The sequence below is a fragment of the Oratosquilla oratoria genome, chromosome 3 (genome assembly GCF_046742065.1).
Source record: "Oratosquilla oratoria isolate Oo_2021 chromosome 3, ASM4674206v1, whole genome shotgun sequence".
NCBI classification, from domain to species: Eukaryota; Metazoa; Arthropoda; class Malacostraca; order Stomatopoda; family Squillidae; genus Oratosquilla; species Oratosquilla oratoria.
Genome location: NC_134779.1, coordinates 42,135,199 through 42,160,068, shown reverse-complemented (window position 1 = coordinate 42,160,068; position 24,870 = coordinate 42,135,199).

Here is a 24,870-nt window from a genome sequence, read left to right as displayed (position 1 = left end):
GGCCAATACGCATTGACAATATTATACTACTGTTGCATAAATACTAGCATAACTAGAGTGGCCCCATCCAGATTCACTGATAGTATGGAATGCTTAGTAAGCACCTGCTACAGCCTCAGGAGTCAAGGTCTATTAACAGGAACATGCATAAAATACTACCGCCAGAAGCACCAAGAATCATAAAAATATGGTAGTGTGACATGTCAGACTACAGAATAGCAAACTTTGAGTCATCAACAGGCCTAGTTTAGACAAACTGAGTTTAGAAAGCATAGGCTAGTGCGTTACCCTCATGGGCTTGAATCAAGTAATAGTATAGAATAACAATAGTTAGTATGCTATGCCCTCAAGAACCAAGATACTTTAATAGCGTGAAATGCACAGCCACTGGAAAATATGAAATCCGCTTCGAATGGGAGTTTGGTACTAGAATAACTAGAAGTTGCGGAACTTACGTAAAAATGTTATCCTCTACCCCAAGGTCTAAATATACAGGTCAGACCGTTTGAATTATTGTGCGCAGCTTCTGACGTCATTAGGCTGGGTACGTTTTCTCTTTGTGAAATACTGAAGAAAACTGTGAAACGCCAAGGCAGACAGGAACTATAATATTTTATATATTATATATATATATATATATTATATATCATATATATTATATATTCATATATATAGACAGGCACTATAATATTTTATATATATTTATATATATATTTTATATAATATTTGTCAGAATATAACTAATTGCGTGGAGCGGTGCGAGCGAAGGCAACGACATTTTCGAACGACGCACCAGCTTCAACTGACAGCTATAGGACCCGTGAACCCCACTTTGAACAGCCAGGTGACGTTCACCGGCCCGCTGCGCCAACTCCCTCGAAATTCGGTCGGAAGTGGTTAGACCTTATATCCTTAGATCTTGCTCTACCCCTTGCATAAAATGGGTCTTCGAATGCACATATATCAATAGATCCTAAAAATTAATACTGGCTGTAGGTCCTGAAAACTAGGTGAACACTTGTTTGTTCAGAAAGTGTGTATATATATATATATATATATATATATATATATATATATATATATATATATATATATATATATATATATATTACTGGATACTGAGAACAAGCCTCAAAGTAAACAGGTCACAGACTCTGTCACAGAGTCAACACAGTCTAAGCGTGTCTACCAAGACGTGTAACGTGCTCCACCGACACACCTTGGACACACACGAGTCAGAGTCGGACGCTTATCCACCAGTGACCAGCGTCACGGGCCTCACGCCCTCACCAGACAGTCAGCTGAGCGGCCGGGCCAACGGTCCAACGGTCATAATTATCGGCTGAAAGAAACCTGCACAGCGAAGCTATAGCGATAATCCCATACCACACTCCTGGTCATATGGCCATTTCCCGAAGGTTGAGTGTGGTTTGAATTTTCCGCCAAAATCATCGGAAATTTAAAATTCCCGGCTCTGTGCAGGCATGCGCATTGTCGACCCCACCTCCCCCTCCCTATCACCTCCCTTCTTACCCGGCTAGCTCGAGCCGGGCGTCGCGTCACTTAGATCGCAGAAACGGGACGGAGTGGTTAACTCGCTGCCCACATGGGAGCAGGCGGTCCCGTTTCCTGCTGGTTAATCGTCTGTTAGTTTTATCGCTTTCCGCTTGGCTGCTGGTTTGTCCCATTCTTCGACTTTGATTTTATACGAGCACAATCCGTCCCCGTCTTCGAGCCGTTCCTGGTAAACAACCCGGGTCCTCTCGGAGGACAGGGGACGTGTCTTATAGTACGGAGTGTGGCGCCCCCCAGGGTCATCAGGCCTCTCGGCAGCCCCATACCTCTGACCATCATCGGTCCTCTATTGCCTCACGGTTTGTATCAGGCCCTAGGCGTAGACTTTGACCATATACGATCGCAATCCGTCCCCGTCTTCAGGCCGTCCGTGGTAAGAACCCGGGCCTCTCGGAAGACAGGGGGACGTGTCTTATGGTACGGAGTGTGGCGCCCCCCAGGGTCATCAGGCCTCTCGGCAGCGCCATACCTCCGACCATCATCGGTCCTCTATTGCCTCACGGTTTGTTTCAGGCCCTAGGCGTAGACTTTGACCATATACGATCGCAATACGTCCGTCTCCAGGCCGTCCGTGGTAAGAACCCGGGCCTCTTTGAAGACAGGGGGACGTGTCTTATGGTACGGAGTGTGGCGCCCCCCAGGGTCATCAGGCCTCTCGGCAGCGCCATACCTCCGACCATCATCGGTCCTCTATTGCCTCACGGTTTGTATCAGGCCCTAGGCGTAGACTTTGACCATATACGATCGCAATACGTCCCCGTCTCCAGGCCGTCCGTGGTAAGAACCCGGGCCTCTTTGAAGACAGGGGGACGTGTATTATGGTACGGAGTGTGGCGCCCCCCAGGGTCATCAGGCCTCTCGGCAGCCCCAAACCTCCGGTCATCAATGGTCCTCTAACAGCCTCATAGCTTGCTTCGTCAGGCCCTAGGCGTAGACTTTGACCTTATACGATCGGGTCGTCCGCGGTAAGAACCCGGGCCTCTCGGAAGACAGGGGGACGTGTCCTATGGTACGGAGGGGGTGCCCCCGAGGGTCATCAGGCCTCTCGGCAGCCCCATACATCCGACCAATAATGGTCCTCTAACGCCTTAATGGCTCCCTTTGTGAGGCCCTAGGCGTAGACTTTGACCTTTTCCACTCGTAATCCGTTCCCCATACGTCTTCGAGTCGCACGTGGTGAGAATCCGGGCCTCTCGGAGGACAAGGGGACGTGTCCTATGATACGGAGGGTGAAGCCCCGAGGGTCATCAGGCCTCGGCAGCCTCATACCTTCGACCAATAATGGTCCTTTAACGCCTTATAACTTTCTTTGTGAGGCCCTAGGCGTAGACTTTGACCTTTTCCACTCGTACTCCGTTCCCCATACGTCCTCAAGTCGTCCGTGGTAAGAACCCGGGCCTCTTGGAGGACAAGGGGACGTGTCTTATGATACGGAGGGTGGCTCCCCGAGGATCATCAGGCCTCGGCAGCCCCATACCTCCGAGCTTCAATGGTCTTCTAACGCCTCACGGCACCACCCTCCTTCCAGGTTTCTTAAGCAAAAAAAAAAAAAAAAAAAAAAAAAAAAAAAAAAAAAAAAAAAAAAAAAAAAAAAAAAAAAAAAAAAAAAAAAAAAAAAAACACAGGTCGAAATGGACATGACTTCTCCTATTCAACTTAAGCTAATATATAGTCATGATGGTCAAGAATTTTACCATGTTGAAATTAATTTCAACGCTCACTGTAACTCAGATCGAAATGACCATGACTTTTCCTATTCAACTTAAGCTAATCTACAGTCATGATGGTCGAGAATTTTACCATGTTAAAATTAATTTCGACGCGCACTGTGACTCAGGTCGAAATGGACATGACTTTTCCTATTCAACTTAAGCTAATCTATAGTCATGATGGTCAAGAACTTTACCATGTTAAAATTAATTTCAACGCTCACTGTGACTCAGGTCGAAATGACCATGACTTTTCCTATTCAACTTGAGCTAATCTACAGTCATGATGGTCGAGAATTTTACCATGTTAAAATTAATTTCGACGCTCACCGTGACTCAGGTGGAAATGGACATGACTTTTCCTATTCAACTTGAGCTAATCTACAGTCATGATGGTCGAGAATTTTACCATGTTAAAATTGATTTCGACGCTCACTGTGACTTAGGTCGAAATGACCATGATTTTTCCTATTCAACTTAAGCTTATCTGTAGTCCTGATGGTCAAGAATTTTACCATGTTAAATTAATTCAACGCCCACTGTGACTCAGGTCGACATGAACATGACTTTTTCTATTCAACTTAATCTAATCTACAGTCATGATGGTCGAGAATTTTACCATGTTAAAATTAATTTCGACGCTCACTGTGACTTAGGTCGAAATGAACATGACTTTTCCTATTCAACTTAAGCTAATCTGTAGTCATGATGGTCAAGAATTTTACCATGTTAAACTAATTCAACGCCCACTGTGACTCAGGTCAACATGAACATGACTTTTCCTATTCAACTTAATTTAATCTACAGTCATGATGGTCGAGAATTTTACCATGTTAAAATTAATTTCGACGCTCACTGTGACTTAGGTCGAAATGAACATGACTTTTCCTATTCAACTTAAGCTAATCTGTAGTCATGATGGTCAAGAATTTTACCATGTTAAACTAATTCAGCGCCCACTGTGACTCAGGTCAACATGAACTTGACTTTTCCTATTCAACTTAATTTAATCTACAGTCATGATGGTCGAGAATTTTACCATGTTATAATTAATTTCGACGCTCACTGTGACTTAGGTCGAAATGAACATGACTTTTCCTATTCAACTTAATTTAATCTACGGTCATGATGGTCCAGAATTTTACCATGTCAAAATTTATTTCAACGCTCACTGTGACTCAGTGATGTCACGGTATGATAAGATGACGTCATTATGTGATAAATTGACGTCACCATGTAGTCCTATGACGTCAATTTGTGTCCCTGTGACGTCACGAGACGATCCTATGGCGCCATGATCAATCCGGTGACGTCACAGTATAATCACATGATGTCACTAGGTATTAAACATATAGAAGTCCGCTTGTGGGTGATGAGACGTCACAAATTGCCATAGCACACTATTGGATGAAGACGCTCGCCACGGGCTTCGAGGACTTCCCGCAGGAAGACTTGGGGTGAGTTGGATACATACCGAGGGTCCAGGCCCGTCTTCGTGGGAGACGCTCAGGGAACGTCTTCACCCAGGACGAAGCCTCTTGACTAACGCCCACGGACGAGGTCGCTCGGAAACGAACTTGGCCTCGCATACTCCCTTTCGGTTTCTCGCTTACCCCGAGGATCTTCACGAAACTAGTGAGAGTGGTAGGCGTACGTTGGACGGAAGCAAGCGTCTCCACACTCATGTTCCTAGACGGCTAGTTGATGCATTAATTTGCCCACCGGGGAGGGTGCATCGGCCGACATCTCAGTGGCTCTGAGTGTGTTGGCGGACGTGGAGTTCGGGGTGGACTGGGACGGGTCTGCCCTTGCTCCCACACAGAGACTTTATGGGCTCGGGATTGAGTGGGACACAGTCAGCGTCCTTCGGGTGCTCCCCTGCGCCAAAAGAGCGTGCTTCTCTCACACGTCCTCCCTCCTTCGGTGGCGGGGGGGGGGGGGTTGCCTCAACTTCGCGACCCCGGCCCTTCCACTGAGCCGCTTGGGGCGCCGACGGCTGGTACGGGAGGTCGACAGGAGCATACTGCTTCTCCCGCGTGACCTGCCCGGGCCGATACCCTCAGCACTCCACAGGTTGTTGCGTCCCTGGCTTCGGTCGGGGGCCCTACGCCGGTCGCTCTATCCAGGTTTCAAGAGATCTACGTAGTGTAGCAACTACGCCCACAAGTGTTCGAGTCGTTCTCCCTCCGCTACGGCACCCCAGAGGTGGACCTGTTTGCCTCCCCAAACACGACCCAGCTCCCCCTTTACCTCACCTGCATCCAAAGGACACGCACAGGAGGCCCAGACGCCTTCACGGAGGACTGGAACAGCTGGAGGTACGTATTCATTTTCCTCCTCCAGCGACACTAGTCCTCCTGAAGGTGATGCAGACCCTCAGATCCTTCAAGGGTCAGGTCCTCCTGATAGCTCCCTACTGGCCAACCCAGCCGTGGTTCGGGGAGCTAATGAGATGGGGTCCTTCTCCCCTTCTACTGGGGTCAGCCTGCCTAGCCAACAGCCTTACCGCGCCTCTCCAAGCGTCACTCCAACTTGATAATTGGAGTTTCTACGGGGAGCTCTCAGCCAACTCTTCTCTACAGAGGCAGCAGACAAGATGCTCAGAGCTCACCTTCCGTCCTCAGTGCGGCAGTGTGGGTCCTGCTGACGGAGATTCCGGAACTGCCTTCGGAGACGCGATGGTGACCATCTCCTCCAGCATGGTCCCGGACTTCCTGACTTGGCTGGCTACCTCCACCAACAGGGCACCGGCGACTATCTTGCCTCACTATACAGCCCTCACTGATCCGCTACGCTTTGGCATGAACATCCGAGTGCCACAGAGGGCGTGAACCCTCCTAATGAAGGGGATCAGCGCCTCGAGAGAGCCGAGACATCAACCGGTCCTGGCCTGGTCCTTGCATCGTGTTCTGCAGTATCTGGCGTTCGAAAGGGCCATTATGGAGGAAGAACACTTCCCTCGACGCGTCGCCTTTCTGCTCTCCTTGACTACGGACTACAGGGCTTCACAGCTGGCGGCAATCACCCGCCACCCGTCCGTCTCCAAACTGGAGGAGGACAGCTCGGCCCTAACCCTCTCTCCATCACCAACATTCCTGGCCAGGAACGGACGAGCGGACGACATGATCGGCCCTCTCAGAATACAATCCTTCCGGGAGGGAGGACGCCCACATCCACTGCGCCCGGTCCGTGCGTTCGAAGACCACGTGGACCACACGGAAGAGATTTCTGAGGATCATCTCTTCTACAACTCGAGATTTAGGATTCCCCTAACCCCGAGGTCCCGGGCGCACCTGCCCTTCCGCTTTTTGGGAGAGAGCCGATCCGGGCCATGCCCCGCACGCCCACAGCATCAGGGACTTTGTGGCATCGCTGGAGTTTCTCCGCACCCACTCTGAGGAGCGGGTGCGGGACCTAGGGACTGGACATCGACGACTCCCTTGGGGACACGGTGTCTCTACCACTCGGTCGCCCCTGTCCCATGTGTCGCCATGGAAACGGCTCCACCCCTCTCATCTCAAAAAAGTGGAGGGGGCAAAGGGCGACCGAGGAGTGGGGAGGGGCCAGGAACCGTTGAACAGGATACAAATTTCGTATAATTTACGCATTGTGTGAACAGTGCAATGTTGTGTATGTCACATTCTTCGGCGTGGGTACTTGACGTTTCTTTCTCCCCTCTACTGAGTGATAAAATGAATAAGTCTCCCATAGGAAAGACACACGTAATAACGGTTTGATTCAGGCTTCACCTCTCCTCCCACCTGTCCTCGTCTCATGCATAGCTTCGCTGTGCAGGTTTCTTTCAGCCGCTTAAATTCTTCTTATCGGCTTAAGAAACCTGCACAGATTTAGGGTCCCTCCCTCCTCCCACAGGCGAAGCCTTCATTTCTCATTGAAATGACGCGACGCCCGGCTCGAGCTAGCCGGGTAAGAAGGGAGGGGATAGGGAGGGGGAGGTGGGGTCGACAATGCGCATGCCTGCACAGAGCCGGGAATTTTAAATTTCCGATGATTTTGGCGGAAAATTCAAACCACACTCAACCTTCGGGAAATGGCCATATGACCAGGAGTGTGGTATGGGATTATCGCTATAGCTTCGCTGTGCAGGTTTCTTAAGCCGATAAGATGAATTTAAGCGGCACGAGCCGCGACAAAGAAATATTATCAGCTGCTTCGTAGGAGTTACTAACGTGCCTCACACCCCATCCACAATTTTAAAAGGCCAAGGAGTTACTGCACAGAACATTATCATACCTGTCCATCATATATATTCGTTATTTATCAATGTCGAAAAAATAGAAAAATATTCTAACTTGGTTTTGTTCTAAAGGAATGTGAATGTGTCTGATTGCCCTAGATTATCTATTTGTACCCCAAAATTTGCCCAGTTACCCTAAAAAAAACATTACCCTAAACTCTTCCCCAGCATAGGCTTTATTACCCTAAAATAGGATAATTACCCTAGAAGTGGAAGCACTGTGGTCTTGACGTCGTCTCAAAATGTTTGCTCAGCTTCGGTCTCTCACCAGCTGACGGACGAGAGGTCACGAAGTGTTGTTCCTGCCCGCTACCGGTTTTATGAGTTCTTTGATTATTTATCTCCTATGTTCCCGTGCTTCTAATATTTTGTGCACGTGTGTATGAATGTATGTACTATACGGTGTTATTCTTCAATATCCATTTATTAACGTTTTGAACACTTACGAAGTTACGTCCCTATTCTAAATATGATTCTATTAATATTGTAAGTTAGTAGTACTGTGGCTGTGCAAATTTAGTCATTTTACTTAAAACAGTACTTTTCATTAGTGAAAAGACAGGATAAACATTGAATTTGAATTTTTTAAGATTTTTCTAGGGCTTTTCTAATTTTCCAAGTTTATAAGATAAAAATAAAACTAAAGCTTTCGATTTACCGATTTTTTTATTTATTCAAAATATCAAGATCGTTATCACTAGCATCGGAATTTTGGATTTATCGATTTATCGGTTATCACCTTATAGGGCGATAAATTTATCGCCAGTTATCGATTATCCCCTGGGCATTATGGGTAAGGTGGAGGGAGGCAGGGGGAGGGAGGTAAAGTGTAGAAAAAGTTGGAAATGAAAGTTGAAGTTATTATAGGTTTGGATTTGTTGTTGTTGTTGTCGTTCCCTAGACTGTCTGTCCGAGCAGTCCCGTCTCCCCAAGGAATGCCATAGCCATAACTGGGTTTTCCCACAAATCCTTTATAGAGCGTATGTTGTGTTGTTTGCGTGCATGATTGTGTATAATGCAGTCTTCCATTATGTGTTGTATGGTATGGGGTGAAGTGTTACATCCTGGGCAGCTGTTCACAACGCGGTCATCCAGCCTCTTCTGGTAGCTTAGAAGTGCTGGGTGGTGACCGCACCGCAGTCTGGCCAAGTGGACTCTGTCCTTTCGTGGGAGAGAGGATTCAGAAGGGTGGATATCAGTGGGTCTGGCATGCAGCAGTGTGTTGTCTTTCAGTGTGTTAATGGAGCGGTGAGTGATATGATTATGAATATGTTTCCGGAGGCTGGTATTTGGTGGTTGTGGAGGAAGAGAAGAGAGTATCTGTGCGTGATAAAGGTCTTTGGGTGTTGTTTTAATGTTTCTTGGTGTGTGTGGGTGTTCTGCTATGTAGTGTAGCGGGTGTAATGTGTTTGTGGTGGCTGCGGCAAGTGTTTGTGTGCCTCTCATGTCGAGGTGGTCCTTGACTTTGAGGACTTTTGTTACATGGTGTAAATGGTCTGTAGGTGTTGTATTTGTGCAGCCTGTAATTGTTTTTAGGGCTTTGTTTTGTATGATTTGAAGGGTGTTGTGGTGTGTCTCACTGAGATTAGGAGCCCATGCAGGGTTCGCATAATTCAACACTGAGCGTATGCTTTGTTTGTATATTGTTATATTAGTTTCTTTGTTTTGTCCAAATGTTGTTCCAGTGATTGACTTAAGTGCGTTAAGTCTGGGTGTGCATTTGTTTTTTATGTTTGTGAGGTGTTGTTTGAAAGACATGGATGTATCGTATGTTACACCAAGAATTTTCGGTGTGTTTGTGTGTGGTATTAGAGTGTTGTTGATGTAGAGATGAGGTATGTATTTGTGTTCTTTTGTCCAGTTGGTGAGAAGTGTTGCTGTAGATTTGGTTGGAGCTATTTTGAGTCTGTTTGTGATGAACCGTGTGTTGAGTGTGTCAAGGTATGGCTGGATTATTTCTGCAGCTTTGTCTGTGTTACGATGTGTGCATGTGATTGTTATGTCGTCTGCGTAGGAAGTGTCAGGGGGGTACAAATAAAGGTTTTGTATACTCGGTATTATTGAGAATTCGGGCGAGAGAGAAAGAAACACCAAGGTAACACAACACGTGTTTTTATTAGATACAACACAGAGCACTATCCTATCTGGTACAAACACATATAAAATAATAATAATCACCAGCGTGATGTCTACAAGACTACAAATATATAAATACCACTCCTCGCGCTGCGGCGCGAGGATCTCCTCGTTGTGTGACGAGTCCCCGTTGTTGTCCTGGTGCGGACGGGCGTACGTCTCCTCCTTGTGTCCTGTTCCTCGTGGTCTCCTTCTGTCCCGGAGCCCTCCCTCTGTGGAACTGGGAGGGGAGGGGGGGGGGTCCGCCCTCAACGGCAGACGGCCGTAAGGTGTGTGTGACGAGTCCCCGTTTGTGTCCTGATGCGGACGGGCGCACGTCTCCTCCTCCTTGTGGTCTCCTTCTGTCCCGGAGCCCTCCCTCCGTGGAACTGGGAGGGGAGGGGGGGGGTCCGCCCTCAACGGCAGACGGCCGTAAGGTGTGTGTGACGAGTCCCCGTTTGTGTCCTGATGCGGACGGGCGCACGTCTCCTCCTCCTTGTGGTCTCCTTCTGTCCCGGAGCCCTCCCTCCGTGGAACTGGGAGGGGAGGGGGGGGGTCCGCCCTCAACGGCAGACGGCCGTAAGGTGTGTGTCCTCCTTCTCCGTGGACGCCCTCTTATACATCCGGGAGGGTGAGGGAGAGTGGGTGGGCATGGATCTGCGCATGCGCACAGCAGTAGACCTCGTAGGGACAGTTGGCAACACTGAAGCCAAGCATGACCTCACGCCACCTTCGACCGGGTCAGGTGTGCTGGGTCACTACCACCACCAAGCCTCGTCTCGGCCAAATCACGTGGTCGACGTCCGCGCCGACAGCCCTCTAAGTCTCGTCACGTGACCCACGTGACATTTCTCCATCGAAGGGGACAACTCGCGACGCGGGTCGCGAGTTGAAAATGTGCCTAGATATCCAGCCTTGCTACCTCGATCTTGCGGTATGAGCGAAAAACCTCAGGATCTTTCTTTTTCCTTGAGGGAAAACTCCTTACGCAAGATCGAGAAGCTGTGGCTAATGTGACCAATATGGCATGACATTTAAGTGTCGAATGTCTGTGCGTGTGTGTGTGTATGTAGACGTGACTGTATAAAAAAAAACGATGTCTCCTTCCTCCGGATCTGGGGACAAAAAGATACAGCAGTATTTGTTCTACACACATTTCCTACAGCTCTGATTTGCCTACGGCTCGCGCTAGCTCACGCTACACTCCTACAGCTCTGAATTGCCTACGGCTCACGCTACACTCCTACAGCTCTGAATTGGCGGGAAAAAAAAACTAGGCACACTCCTATCTACTTCTCTAGCTAAAACCTAGCTATCTTTCTCTACAGCTCTCTCTCTACTGAAGCACAGGAACAAACACTCCTATCTGGAACTTCTCTGGTTCCGCTAACCTGATCCACGGCCGGAATTCCTTTCTCGGCTCGCGGGACACGAACGAGGGTAAATTCGCCCTACCTTGCTAAACTGGCTCACTCTAGCTCTCACTAGCTAAAACCTAGTCACCCTCTCTACAGCTCTCTCTCTAACTGAGAAAAAACTAAACACACTGACTGCTCGGGTTGAGTCCAATTGCTGTGGACAAGCACCTTGTGTTTCTATCTCTCTTTCTCAACCGAGTCCCTGTTCGACGCGCCAATGTCAGGGGGGTACAAATAAAGGTTTTGTATACTCGGTATTATTGAGAATTCGGGCGAGAGAGAAAGAAACACCAAGGTAACACAACACGTGTTTTTATTAGATACAACACAGAGCACTATCCTATCTGGTACAAACACATATAAAATAATAATAATCACCAGCGTGATGTCTACAAGACTACAAATATATAAATACCACTCCTCGCGCTGCGGCGCGAGGATCTCCTCGTTGTGTGACGAGTCCCCGTTGTTGTCCTGGTGCGGACGGGCGCACGTCTCCTCCTTGTGTCCTGTTCCTCGTGGTCTCCTTCTGTCCCGGAGCCCTCCCTCTGTGGAACTGGGAGGGGAGGGGGGGGGTCCGCCCTCAACGGCAGACGGCCGTAAGGTGTGTGTGACGAGTCCCCGTTTGTGTCCTGATGCGGACGGGCGCACGTCTCCTCCTCCTTGTGGTCTCCTTCTGTCCCGGAGCCCTCCCTCCGTGGAACTGGGAGGGGAGGGGGGGGGTCCGCCCTCAACGGCAGACGGCCGTAAGGTGTGTGTGACGAGTCCCCGTTTGTGTCCTGATGCGGACGGGCGCACGTCTCCTCCTCCTTGTGGTCTCCTTCTGTCCCGGAGCCCTCCCTCCGTGGAACTGGGAGGGGAGGGGGGGGGGTCCGCCCTCAACGGCAGACGGCCGTAAGGTGTGTGTCCTCCTTCTCCGTGGACGCCCTCTTATACATCCGGGAGGGTGAGGGAGAGTGGGTGGGCATGGATCTGCGCATGCGCACAGCAGTAGACCTCGTAGGGACAGTTGGCAACACTGAAGCCAAGCATGACCTCACGCCACCTTCGACCGGGTCAGGTGTGCTGGGTCACTACCACCACCAAGCCTCGTCTCGGCCAAATCACGTGGTCGACGTCCGCGCCGACAGCCCTCTAAGTCTCGTCACGTGACCCACGTGACAGGAAGAGATTTGTATTTCTGAGGTGTCTGGCGTGGGTAAGTCATGCATGTATAGATTAAATAGTGTGGGGGATAGAACAGAGCCCTGTGGTACTCCGTTCTTAATGTTTCTGATGTGCGATGATTGGCCATTATATGACACGTAAGCATTCCTACCTGCCAGATAATTGGCCAGCCATCTTTTGGTGTTATTGTGCATGTCTGTGTTATATATTTTATTTGTTAGGTTGTGGCGGGGGATAGCATCAAAAGCTTTACTAATGTATAATGTTATAAGAAGTGTTCTTTGGTGGGGCCTATCTGAATTGATGCCATCTAAAATTCTTTGTGTGAGGTTTGTCAGAAGAGTGTTTGTGGAGTGTAGTGGCCTAAAACCGTGTTGTGAGTCAGCAAGGGGAATATGTGGTGTGACAAGTTTAAGTATTAGGCGTTCAATGACTTTAGAGGGGGTGCAGAGAAGTGTGATTGGACGGTGCGATGTTGGGATTGTTGGGTCTTTGTTCGGTTTTGGAATGGTGATTATTTTACCATGCTGCCAGGTGTCGGGTATAGTGTTGTGTGAATAGCTGTAGTTTGCAATGTTTGTGAGTGCGTGTATACCTTGTGGTCCAATGTGTTTTAGGTGAATGTTGCTTATGTTATCAGGGCCACAGGCAGATGAGTGCTTGAGACTATGTATTATGAGTTTTGTCTGACTGTCTATGAAGGGTATATAGTCTGAGTCGTGGGAAAGTCTTTCTTACGTCGAATGGTGCGTCGGTCGTCAGGGTGAGAAGTGAGATGGCTTGTCTGTGCAAAATGATGTATGAGTGCGTTTGCTTGTTGTCTGTTTGAGGGTAGATTATCTGTTGTTGTGATTATTGCTGCGTGAGAGCGTGTAGTGTTACTGTTGGATAGTGTATTGCTGTTGAGTGTTTTGTACAATTTGCTGGTGTTTGTTTTGTGATCAAGTGTATTGATAAAGTTTTGCCAATTTTGTGTTTTTTGTTCATGTATTTTATTGGCAATCACAGTGTTTAGTGTTTGTATTTGGTCTGCTATGTTTTGTTGGATAGGTGTGGGGTACCGTGTTTAAGTGTGTCACGTTGTCTGATGAGGCTTTGGATTTCTGGTGTGAAGTTGGGGTTGTGTGATTTTCTGTTGCCTCTAGGGATGTATCTCTTGTCTGCATTTTGTATGATTGTATTAAAAGTGTGCACAGCATTGTTTATGTTTGTGATTGGTGTACTGTTAAGTGTTTCAAAATGTTGTTCTGTCTCTTCAGTAAAAGCTTCCCAGTTAGCTCTCTTGTAATTGGTGTAAGTGTGTCTGTGGCCGACAGGGGTGCATCTTGTTTTGGTGGTGATGATGATTGGAAGGTGGTCAGAGCCAAGGGTTCCGACCACTCTCCATGATGTTGTTGGGGTTAGGCAGGGGGAGCAAAAGGTGATATCAGGAGAGGAGGGAGTGTAGAGGGCTTGGTGTGGGATATGTGTATGATTATGTGTGTTGTTCATAATAGTCAATGAGTCAAACTGAGTCTGTATATCAAGCCCTCTGTCTGTGTCAGGGTTGTCGACATACCAGGCAGACGACTTGGCGTTGAAGTCTCCACCCATGATCAGGTTGGGGATTGAGGCTAGTTGGCTAAAATGAGGCCTGAAGGTGTCTGGAACTGTGGGGGATGATTGGGGGGGAATGTACATGTTAACTATTGTCAGTGTTGATTTGTTGCCTGTGTGGATTCGAATGGATTGAATTTCTGTTGTGTTATCTGTGGTAGGGAGGAGAATTTTGGTTGTGGCACTTGTGTCCACAAAACAGATGGAGTGGTGGATCAGGGTGAGGAGTCCACCGCCATAGCTGTCAGACCGGTCTTGTCTGATGGTGGTGTAATTATGAAATGATGGTGTTTTGTGTGAGTGTCTTAGTTTTGTTTCTTGTAAAATCGCAATGTGTATGTTGTGTTGTTTAAGAAAGTGTTCAAGTTCATGTTTTTTCGTGTTAATACCGTCAATGTTGTGTTGCAATATGTTGATGTTGTGTGTTTTGTATGTGTTGTATGTTGCCGTTTGGGGTTGAGGTTGGGGTGGTAGTGGGGAAGGTGTAGGATCTGGGTCAGAGGGGGGGAAAGGAGAGACCGGGGACAAAGGAAGGGGAGTACTAATCGGGGGTAAGGGCAGAGGGAAATTGTGAGTGGGTGAGGGTGCTGGCTGTGGTTGGGGAGGTGGGAGTGGAGTTACTGGAGGGCAGGTAGAACATGTCCAAGTGTTTGTGTATTGGTTTGTGTCAGCAAGTGTTGTACAAGTGAGGTGGGCCCAGTTTTTGCACATATTGCACTGAACTGAGCCCTTTGTCTGTCTGCTCGAAGTAATGGGTTTACAGCATGTTGGGCATGTGTATTTTGTGGTGGGCCCAGGATTGCTCTCTACATCTCCAGCTGAAAGTAGAAGAAGAGGGGTGATCGCCGGAAAATCACCCCTTGGTGCAGAAAAAACGTAATATTGCATGTTGGGGAAAGGACTGTGGTACTCCCCAAGGTAGGCGTAGCTCCTCTTGGGGATCGGTGCCACCTGCGTAGAGCCGGTGGCCAGGGGTAGTTGCTCCCGTTTGGCCCCCAACTCATGGGGTTAGGGGGTGGTCCCACGACGTAGACGCTGCAGCTCCAGGACCTAGGTTAGGTTTGGAGTAGACCCGCTTGCTTGGTTATTTTGTTTGGACGTATTGAGGTGTTGACATCATAACCTTTTCCACGTATACCTGTATACCTTTATAGCCCAGCCTAAAAAAAAAAAGAAGAAAAAAAAAACTCTACGCTGATAATACGCAAATAAAACAGAAAAGGACTCAGAGCCTATGTCAACCATAAATAAGATCCGATTAAACACTGTCAAACATATTTGTATTTTGTCCACGGTCTTCCATCGACCGGCCACAGTTGATACTCCAACATGGGGCGTGAAGACAGGATCTCGTTAACGTATTCTACGCATCATAATGTGTGCCTTTCCAAATGTTTATAATGGTTTCACCTATAAATCATTGTTCCTGTCTTTTCCGACCCATACTAGTAAGCGTATGTGTTAAGACAGATCAAAATTTTAGTCCTTTTCCTCTTCTTCAATGATTGCAAAGTTAGCATAGAATAACATAAATGTTATGAAAATTACTGTTCAATATTTCAGTAATGCTTTAGAGAACTTACCGGTCACCTTTATGTTAACCTGCGTAGAATTCTCTAAAATTTGTTGCTTTTAGAAGTCAGAAAACCTCAACTTGAAGGCCTTCAGAACTGAATACGTGGTCCCTTGGTTGAAGGTTTCCAAAAAAGAGGTCCTTCTTCGTCCTGAGCTCAGGGTAATCTGACTGTTCCGACGTTAATGTGCAGTGTTCCAAGGGGCTCTTTACGAGTTCGACAAAAGCTGAGAAGGCCACGGGTTCATTTTTACCTTAAGTAATTTCTCTAAGTCAGTGGTTCTTATTAACCTGGTTGGAGATACTGAACCCCGCAAGTTTCATACATGCATTCATCGAACCCTTCGTTGTTGGATTTTTTTTCTTTTCTTCAAAATCAAAACATAGGTACTATATACTGTATTAGTGCACAAACTGTACCATGGATCATTTGCACACGAAATCACGTGTGTTCAATGAACAAAACCAACAAAACATGAATTTCTCATAAAACAAACACATAATGAGTATTTACTGCAAAACAATGAGACTTTTGCTGCTGCCTCTCGGAGACAATTTCAGAAATACGCGGCTTCACCTTGGCAAGTGCCACTTTCATATCATTTTCACAACAAAGTCTGTTCCTTTTCTTCATTTCTATGTCTACCATTCTCGAAAAGAATTGCTCGCAAAGATATGTTGTAACAAACGGTGTGAGTATCTGGAGGACTTTCTTAACAATAAGAAGGTACGCTACGATTTGGTGACAGCAAAACGTTGAGAGTGTTGTTGTTCTGAAGAGTTGCTGTTGAACCTGGCTCTGCTGCAGTTCAATGATTTCGTTCAGGTATTCAACATTGACATCAGCTGTCGCAGCACTAAATGTGAACGGCTGTCTCACCCATGCTGGATAGGACTCTCTGGTGGGGACGTATCCGCCGAACCCTTGGGGTTCGATCGAATCCAGATTAAGGAACCCTGTTCTAAGTGGTCGCAATTAATGTAATATTGGTTTATAATTTTACTATATATAGAATTGTGTTAGGACGTTATCTCTCTTACAATGTCTGTCAATGAGTGGTTTAGGGTGTCCCAGGAAGCATTCCCGGAATGAAAAATATCACTGTGGAGAGACACAGTGTTAACCAGTAACCTCGTTGCGAAATCCCAACAACAATAAGAACACTGTATGTGCACACTCTCCTGTTATGATGTATTCTGTGCAAAACAGTCACGTATGAATTTTCAATATGATTAACATCACTAAAACCAACCTCCAATAGCTCCCAATCTGTCGAGCCAAAGATCCATTTTGAATACCCAAATACACTTTACCTTATATCTTACTCACTCATGCTTTGCCTCTTTCTATGTTGCCTGTAGTGAAGTGTACAAGACAAAGTTCTTAAGTATGGACAAGCTCCGTAGATATTAAAACTATGCAATCATTCAACATATATGGATATGATATCATACAATTATCAACAGTCTTAAAGCCAATCATTTTATAAGTAAGATATATATAATTGTAAATGGTCGCTACAAAACACAAAATCATGAACTACATGAACTATGAACGCTAAATTAACGATCACCATTTCAGTGACTAAAGAGAACGGGACTTAGGTTGGGGGTGGCAACAAAAATCAGCTCCCTTCCATTATATCAGTCCACAATAGATATCGTTTCGTTCAAGTAAGAAATAATTGAAAGCATTTCCTTCCCATGATGATGATAATGATGATGATCCGCGCCTACCACCAGTGGTGTTGGAAGAGGTCAGGAATAAGAATTATGGAAGTGAACCGTCGACAGGGCCTACGAGCTAATGTTTGTCGTAAACTGGCGATAATTGACGGTTGGTAATAAATATTAAATGTGGAAAGGAGGGGCATTGACACACCTTGTATTTTCATTAGTAGTTAACTTAGCTGTGGCCTCTCAGATACAATTTCAGAAATGCGCGGCTTCACCTTGGCAAGTGCCACTCTCATATCATTTTCACAACAAAGTCTATTCCTTCTCTTTGTTTTTATGTCTACCATCCTCGAAAAGGATTGCTCTCAAAGATATGTTGTAACAAACGGTATGAGTATCTGGAGGGCTTTCTTAGCAATAAGAGGGTACGCTACGATTTGGTGACAGCAAAACGTTGAGAGCGTTGTTGTTCTGAGGAGTTGCTGTTGAACCTGGCTCTGCTGCAGTTCAATGATTTCGTCCAGGTATTCAACATTGACACCTGCTGTCGCAACACTAAATGTGAACGGCTGTCTCACCCATGATTCTCTGGTGAGGAAGTATCCGCCGAACCCCGGGAACTGACTCACCGAACCCCTGGGGTTCGATCGAACCTAGGTTAAGAAACACTGCTCTAAGTAGTTCCCGATTTATTACGCCAAAATTGTTGCATAGATCTACTACTCAAAATTTAATGGAGGAGAGTTTCATCGTTACTTGTTTAAACTTGCGACAGTTGGGATTCCATGTTCCAGGATAATCTCCTGGAACTGTAAAATATAAAACTGAGATTAGAACAGAGTTGCCAGATGAAAATTTAAATGTAAGCCAAAAAGTATTGAAAAAAAGCCAAAAATATGACAAACCATTCTAAAAAAAACGCCCAAAAAATGCCAACACATATAAACTTTAATATTATCTATACCTCATAGAAAAAGTTCCAGATTAAGATCATCCACATCCCTTTCACTTTCAGTAGAAACGTTTACATAAACCTTCTCAGATATAATTTTTTTTTAGCATTTATTGAGATGCTTGGAAGTGTCGGCAGTATTTGCCACTGAGCAATAACTTTGTTCTTATTCTCATAAATGCATCAAGATGATCTAGCTGCATTCTGTTTCCAGCCTTTGTTTTAACAGATGCTACAAGTGAAAAAAATTCTTTCAACAACAGCATTACTGACTGGATTTATTAGACTGCTAAGAGCAAAGGTGGCTAACTAGCTCTTTAAATGACTGATGTTCAAGAACACCTACCCAGAATTGTTCAGTGTCTGAAGGTACTCCATTTGTATTGAAAGGAGCTTCTTCTTTCCAATTTACAAAAGGAAGTTTTCGATATTGTTCTTCAATAATACTTGTGTTTTCTACTGCTATATGAATGACAGGCATTTCTGAAAAGGACGATCTTGAAAATTGGTTTAGAAGGATAGCAGGGCTCGGGTTTGATTAACTTTTGAAGGTATTTTTTGCTGAAGGAAGTCTATGTGTAAACTGGTTGAGAGCTTCTTCTAGCATTGACATGCATCTTTCTTTAACATTTTTTACTTCTAAACAAGCCTCAGTGCTGTTGTTTTTCTGCTTTAGAAATTTTTCACATTCCACCAAATATCTAATACCTGAATCAACCTGTTCAAGTTCTTTTTATGCCCTTTGCCATCAAATAATCTGCTTTGAAGACTCTTTTCATGTAAAAAGATTTGTTTGTAGAGGTCATGAGGGTCAGCTTTTGTTATTTGAAAAACAGAATTCAATCTCTCAAACTCCTGCACAACTGGTGTAGCAAACTGAAGGTATGATTTTTTTTTTTTTTCCATGAACATTTATTTAAGTTGCCTTACTTTAAACTTTGCACTAACTGTAGCATTGCCGGGGTTTAAACAAGAAAAAGATGCCTTAACTTCTTCCCAGTTCATCAATGTTAAATAAAACCTTTCCACGAACAAGCCACCGAACAGAAGAAGGCTTTTCGAATGGGAGAGGAGCAGTCTGTGCTGGCTGTGAATCTGGAACCGTATTCATTATCTGAAACAACTCTTTGGATGCTTCTCGTCGTAAGTCACTATTACGACACCAGTTAGGTACTTCTGTCAACATGTAGCCAACATTTCCATGTAGCTTGTCTAGTGCATACTGAATGCATAGTGCTAGAGAATGGCATGTGCACTTGAGCTGTATGCAGGAAGGAGATGCATTTCTAAACCTAGACCATAAAGAGTTATTGCACCATCAGATGCAAACCCAATGCAGTTTCCAAATTTCTGACCACAATTATTAATTTCATCATCAATTGAATTGAATAGATTTTGGCCTGTAGCATCAACTATTGAAAATATGCCTTAGTATCCAGTCACAATTTCCTTTGTCACATCACTGAAGAATCTAATTAAAATACACAGTTGTTTATGTGTGGAAACATCTGTAGACTCGTCCACAATCAGGGCATATTTCTTGTTTTGAAAATCACTAATTAGTTCAGCTTTTAGAGCAGGAGAAATAATTCTTTATTTTATCAAACACGAACATTTTGTTCTATGCTATTTAATGTGCTCTAGCGTACTACCTTGTCCAAATTCAGCAATTATTTCACTGTTGTGGTCAACTGCACGTATTGCACTACGGCAAGTTGTACTTACAGCCAACTTCAGCTCTGCAGCTTTGATTTTGTCACCTAATTTTTTTTTCTTCTGATTTGGTACAGTTGTGATATTCAGTTACATTTGTCCTTTTTTTATGCTTTCAGACTTTTCATGGTTTTGCAAATTACTCAATCTTGAAGAAATGTTACAGTGGCATAATTTGCAGTATGCTGATAAGGTGCCATCACTAGCTTTTTTAAGCCACACAAATGTTTTCTCCCATATGCTGTTATATTTCCTGTCACTATCGTAAGAGGTTTTCCATTTCTTCGTTGACATGGCTAGGTTGCTTATGTATAAACCACAAAAAAGAATCAGTATCACATAATTTATAAAGTACAACTACACTACTGAAAAGAACATTTCACATGTACAGTTTTCTAATCTAGTGTACAAACACACCACAATATACACTTTCAAGACTGGAGACCAACTAAAAATTAAACTCGAGTCACCAATTTGAAGCATGTACACTGCTTGCAATGCAGAAATACTGATATATTGGTATCTTCACAATAACTCAATAAGACATACATTTCTATCACGTTAAGGGCATTGTGCACTCTAAGTATTAACTGTTGCAAAGAAAATAAACACAAGAAAACTAAACTAAAACATCCGTAAACACAACGTCAGTCCCGCTCGGCTTGATGTTAAAAATGGCTGCCAAATGCGTAAAATCATACACTCGAAATTGTTTTTAATGCAATAACACAGAAAATGTGCATGATACATTGCAATTTATAATAGATTTTGCAAAAGTTTAACTAAATTCCACTCTAATACAACTACATACAAGCAATAAAGCATGAGCGAGCTTCACGTATGAACGCACAACCAAACACGTGTTACCGCGAACTATCAGGCCTACTGGTCACTGCAATTGTGCTAAATTCAAAGCTTCATCAAACAATCAAAAAATGTTAGTAGCCAAGTAAATTGGGAAAAGAAGCCAAAACAAAGTAAATATGCATAAAAAGACCAAACGGTAAAAGTATTGTCTAGTTAATACAGAAATGTATATAAAAATAAATACTGCCCCAAGCTAATTCAGAATAAGCCAAGACAAAAGCCAAAACGCCAAATAATTTTTCCCACGCCAAACTGCTATAAGAAAAGCCAATCTGGCAACTCTGGTGTGTAGACCGGTACTCGTCAATGCTTGTTCACGATGCTAGCAGGTGCTCACCAACAGGTATCGTCTATGAGTTCTTATTCCTGTCTAATCCGGCCCTTACTAGAAGGCGTGAGTCACAAGACAGGTCTATGTATAATTGCTTAGGGTTAAGTTTAGTTTTGTAATCCCTCGAAACTAGTTGACATAGAATAATTTAACTGTATGTGCCCACTCTCCTGTGGTCATGTATTCCGTGCAAAACAGTCACCTATGCATTTTCAATATCATTAATATCACTAAAACCAACCTCCAATTGCTCCCTTTCTGTCGACATAGAGATCCATTTTGAATCCCCAAATTCACATTACTTTATATCTTACTCACTCATGTTTTGCCTCTTTTTACATTACCTGTAGTGAAGTGCACAAAACAAAATTCTTAAGTCTGGACGAGCACCGTAGATATTGAAACTATGCAATCATTCAACATGTATGGATATGATATCATATAATTATCAACAGTCTTAAAGACAATCATTTTGTCTTTAAGAAAAATATAATTACAAATAGTCGCTACAAAACACAAAATTATGAACTACATTAACTATGAGCGCTAAATTATCGATCACCATTTCAAGGACTAAAGAGAACGGAACTTAGGAAGGGGGTGGCAACAAAAATCGGCTCCCTTTCATTATATCAGTCCACAATAGATATCGTGTCGTTCAAGTAAGAAATAATTGAAAGCATTTTCCTTCCCATGATGATGATGATGATGATCCGCGCCTACCACCAGTGTGTGTTGGAAGAGGTCAGGAATAAGAATTATGGAAGTGAACCATCGACAGGGCCTACGAGTTAATGTTTGTCGTAAACTGGCGATAATTGTTTACGTTATCGAGGGGTGGTAATAATTATTAAATGTGGAAAGGAGTGCCAGTGACATACCTTGTATTTTCATTAATAGTTAACCTAGCTAGCCTTAATATTATTGTATTTATTCGCTATTACTATACTCTGTTTGCTTGTTTGGTTCATTTGCAGTTTGTTTATTAGGTTGATCTGATGCAATGCATGAAGTGTGTATTTTGCGGTGATACTGTGCTAACTGGCCACAATGTATGGGAATGTGATTTTTCCTATCTCTTATATACCGCCTTACTTGTTCAAGGATTATTGAAGTATTTGAGAGGAATAAAATCTACTCTAAGGACTTTCTGTTATTGGTTCAATAAAGTACCGAGTGGATGCACAACACATAATTCAGGTTTTTATTTATCATTCGAATTACTTGCATTACATGTAATCCATTTTTCTTTAGAGAAATCGTCACTGTGGCATTTATACTCTCGATAATGTCAACTGATGATGGCTCCAGTCAGTTACGAACGTTATTATAAGACATGAAGTTTATTTTGCAGATTGTTAAATTATACATTTTTATAACAATTGTTGTTGAGGAAATCTTATGAATATTTACGATTATATGGATGTCATAAGGATTCATACATTTTGGAAAAGGAATTGACATGTTTGAAACAAATTAGCTCTTACTTTTTATTCTTAATATTTTCGAAAATGCAAGGTTGAAGACAAAAATACAGACTATTAGCAATGCCTTCATCTGATTCTTAATTATAGGTAGATTAAATTAAGTTACGTTTGTATGTCCATTTAGTTTTATAGATAGGTGGGCGTTATCGTGATAAATTGCCCTGATGATTTATCGCGATAATCATATCCTTTTATCGGTTATATTTTTTCCACGTTATCGATTCATCGGTATCGCCAATACTTTGGCGGAATGCGGGGCGGCCGGTCTTGCAGTGTTTCCACAGCAAAAAATTTCGTTACCTCAGACAGTTGTGTCAATTACCCTAAATTATAATTTTAAGTAATATATATATATATAATAAGAACACTAGGAACGTGTGTTTTATAAATGCAAGGTAACCACTTAAGATCCGTTTGTTTATTTTCTTAAGTGGTTACCTTGCATATATATATATATATATATATATATATATATATATATATATATATATGTATATATATATATTATCACAATTTTAAGTCAAAGTCACTTTTATATTAAGATTTAGGTATTTCTATAAAAAAAATAACAAGTACAATACTGAGCGTAATCCAGAAAATAAAGACAGAACTCCTGCTTCCTAATAGGTTTAACATGCTATTTTATGAAGTACTGGAGCTAGGTTCTCCCCTTAGACCAGCAGATTCTTTGCAAGTAGCACTTTTCACACTTCTAACAGCTCTAAGTACACTTTTGTCAATAATTAAGGTATTTGATTTTTGCAATGTTGTTCTTCATGTGGTAAATTGCGTGCATGAGCCCACAGATTGTTTCATTTTTCAGACTCTTCCTTTGAGATGATTTGGTTAAACTTAGTTTGCTAAAAAAACTTTCAACAGATGCATTTGAAAAGGGCAGCCACAGTAAGCTACTGATCACAGTTTTTAGGTTGGGAAAGCATATAATTCCAGCTGCTTTTCTGTTGTTGAAAACCATGTTCCAGTACTCATCACGAGACATATGTTTGGATAACCCATCTACTAAATGGTGAGATTACTCATCATCTAGTTTTTGCTCGTCTACAAATATTGATAGTTGTGGTAAAGCATTAATTACACCCACAAGAGATTTAGGAATAAGCTTAGAAGCATTCTGAGAATCAGTGCAATGAATAATGTCAAAAACAGGATCCCTAAACTGAAATCTTTCTTCAATTAGTGATACACATTCTAAAAAAGTAAAAAACTGGCAGACTTCACATATGCAGGTCTCATACAATCTGAACAGATGCTTTTGATTAACTGATAAGTCTCAGCTAATTTCCTGTGTCGCTGTGACTTGGATTGGCGAACAAGTTCACATTTACCACACGTCACATCAAAAGGCAACATCTTTGGCTGCAGTTGATTTGGGTGATTTTTTTCAACCAGTTATGAAACTGCTCCTCGTTTTGCCATGACTGCTTAGATTTTTGAGAATAAGACTTCTGTTACCGTTAACACATTTAACTTTTTTTCTTAGGGGGTGTGGCTGCTACGCTGGCAGATGTCCCTTTACATGACTGTGCTGAGTCAGCGCTTAAATGGCCATGATGTCCTTCCATTACTATCTTTGCCTTATGTCCCAATAACCTGATGAAGAAGAGAAAATAGCCTCAAGGGCCAATACGCATTGACAATATTATACTACTGCTGCATAAATACTAGCATAGCTAGAGTGGCTCCATCCAGATTCACTGATAGTATGGAATGCTTAGTAAGCACCTGTTACAGCATGAGGAGTCAAAGTCTATTAACAGGAACATGCATAAAATACTACCGCCAGAAGCACCAAGATTCATAAATGTATGGTAGTGTGACATGTCAGACTACAGAATAGCAAACTTTGAGTCATCAGCAGGCCTAGTTTAGACAAACTGAGTATAGAAAGCATAGACTAGTGCGTTACCCTCATGGGCCTGAATCAAGTAATAGTATAGAATAACATTAGTTAGTATGCTATGCCCTGAAGGACCAAGATACTTTAACAGCGTGGAATGCACAGCTACTGGAAAATGTGAAATCCGCTTCGAATGGGTGCTAGAATAACTAGAGTAAGTTGCGGAACTTACGTATAAATGTTATCCTCTACCCCTTGCAGAAAATGGGTCTTCGAATGCACATATATCAATAAATTCTAAAAATGAATACTGGCTGTAGCTCCTGAAAACTAGGTGAACACAACATGTTTGTTCAGAAAGTATATATATATATATATATATATATATATATATATATATATATATATATATATATATATATATATATATATATATATATATATATATATATATATATTACCGGATACTGAGAACAAGCCACAAAGTAAACGGGTCACTGAGTCAACACAGTCTAAGCGTGTCTACCAAGACGTGTAACGTGCTCCACCGACACACACGAGTCAGAGTCGGACG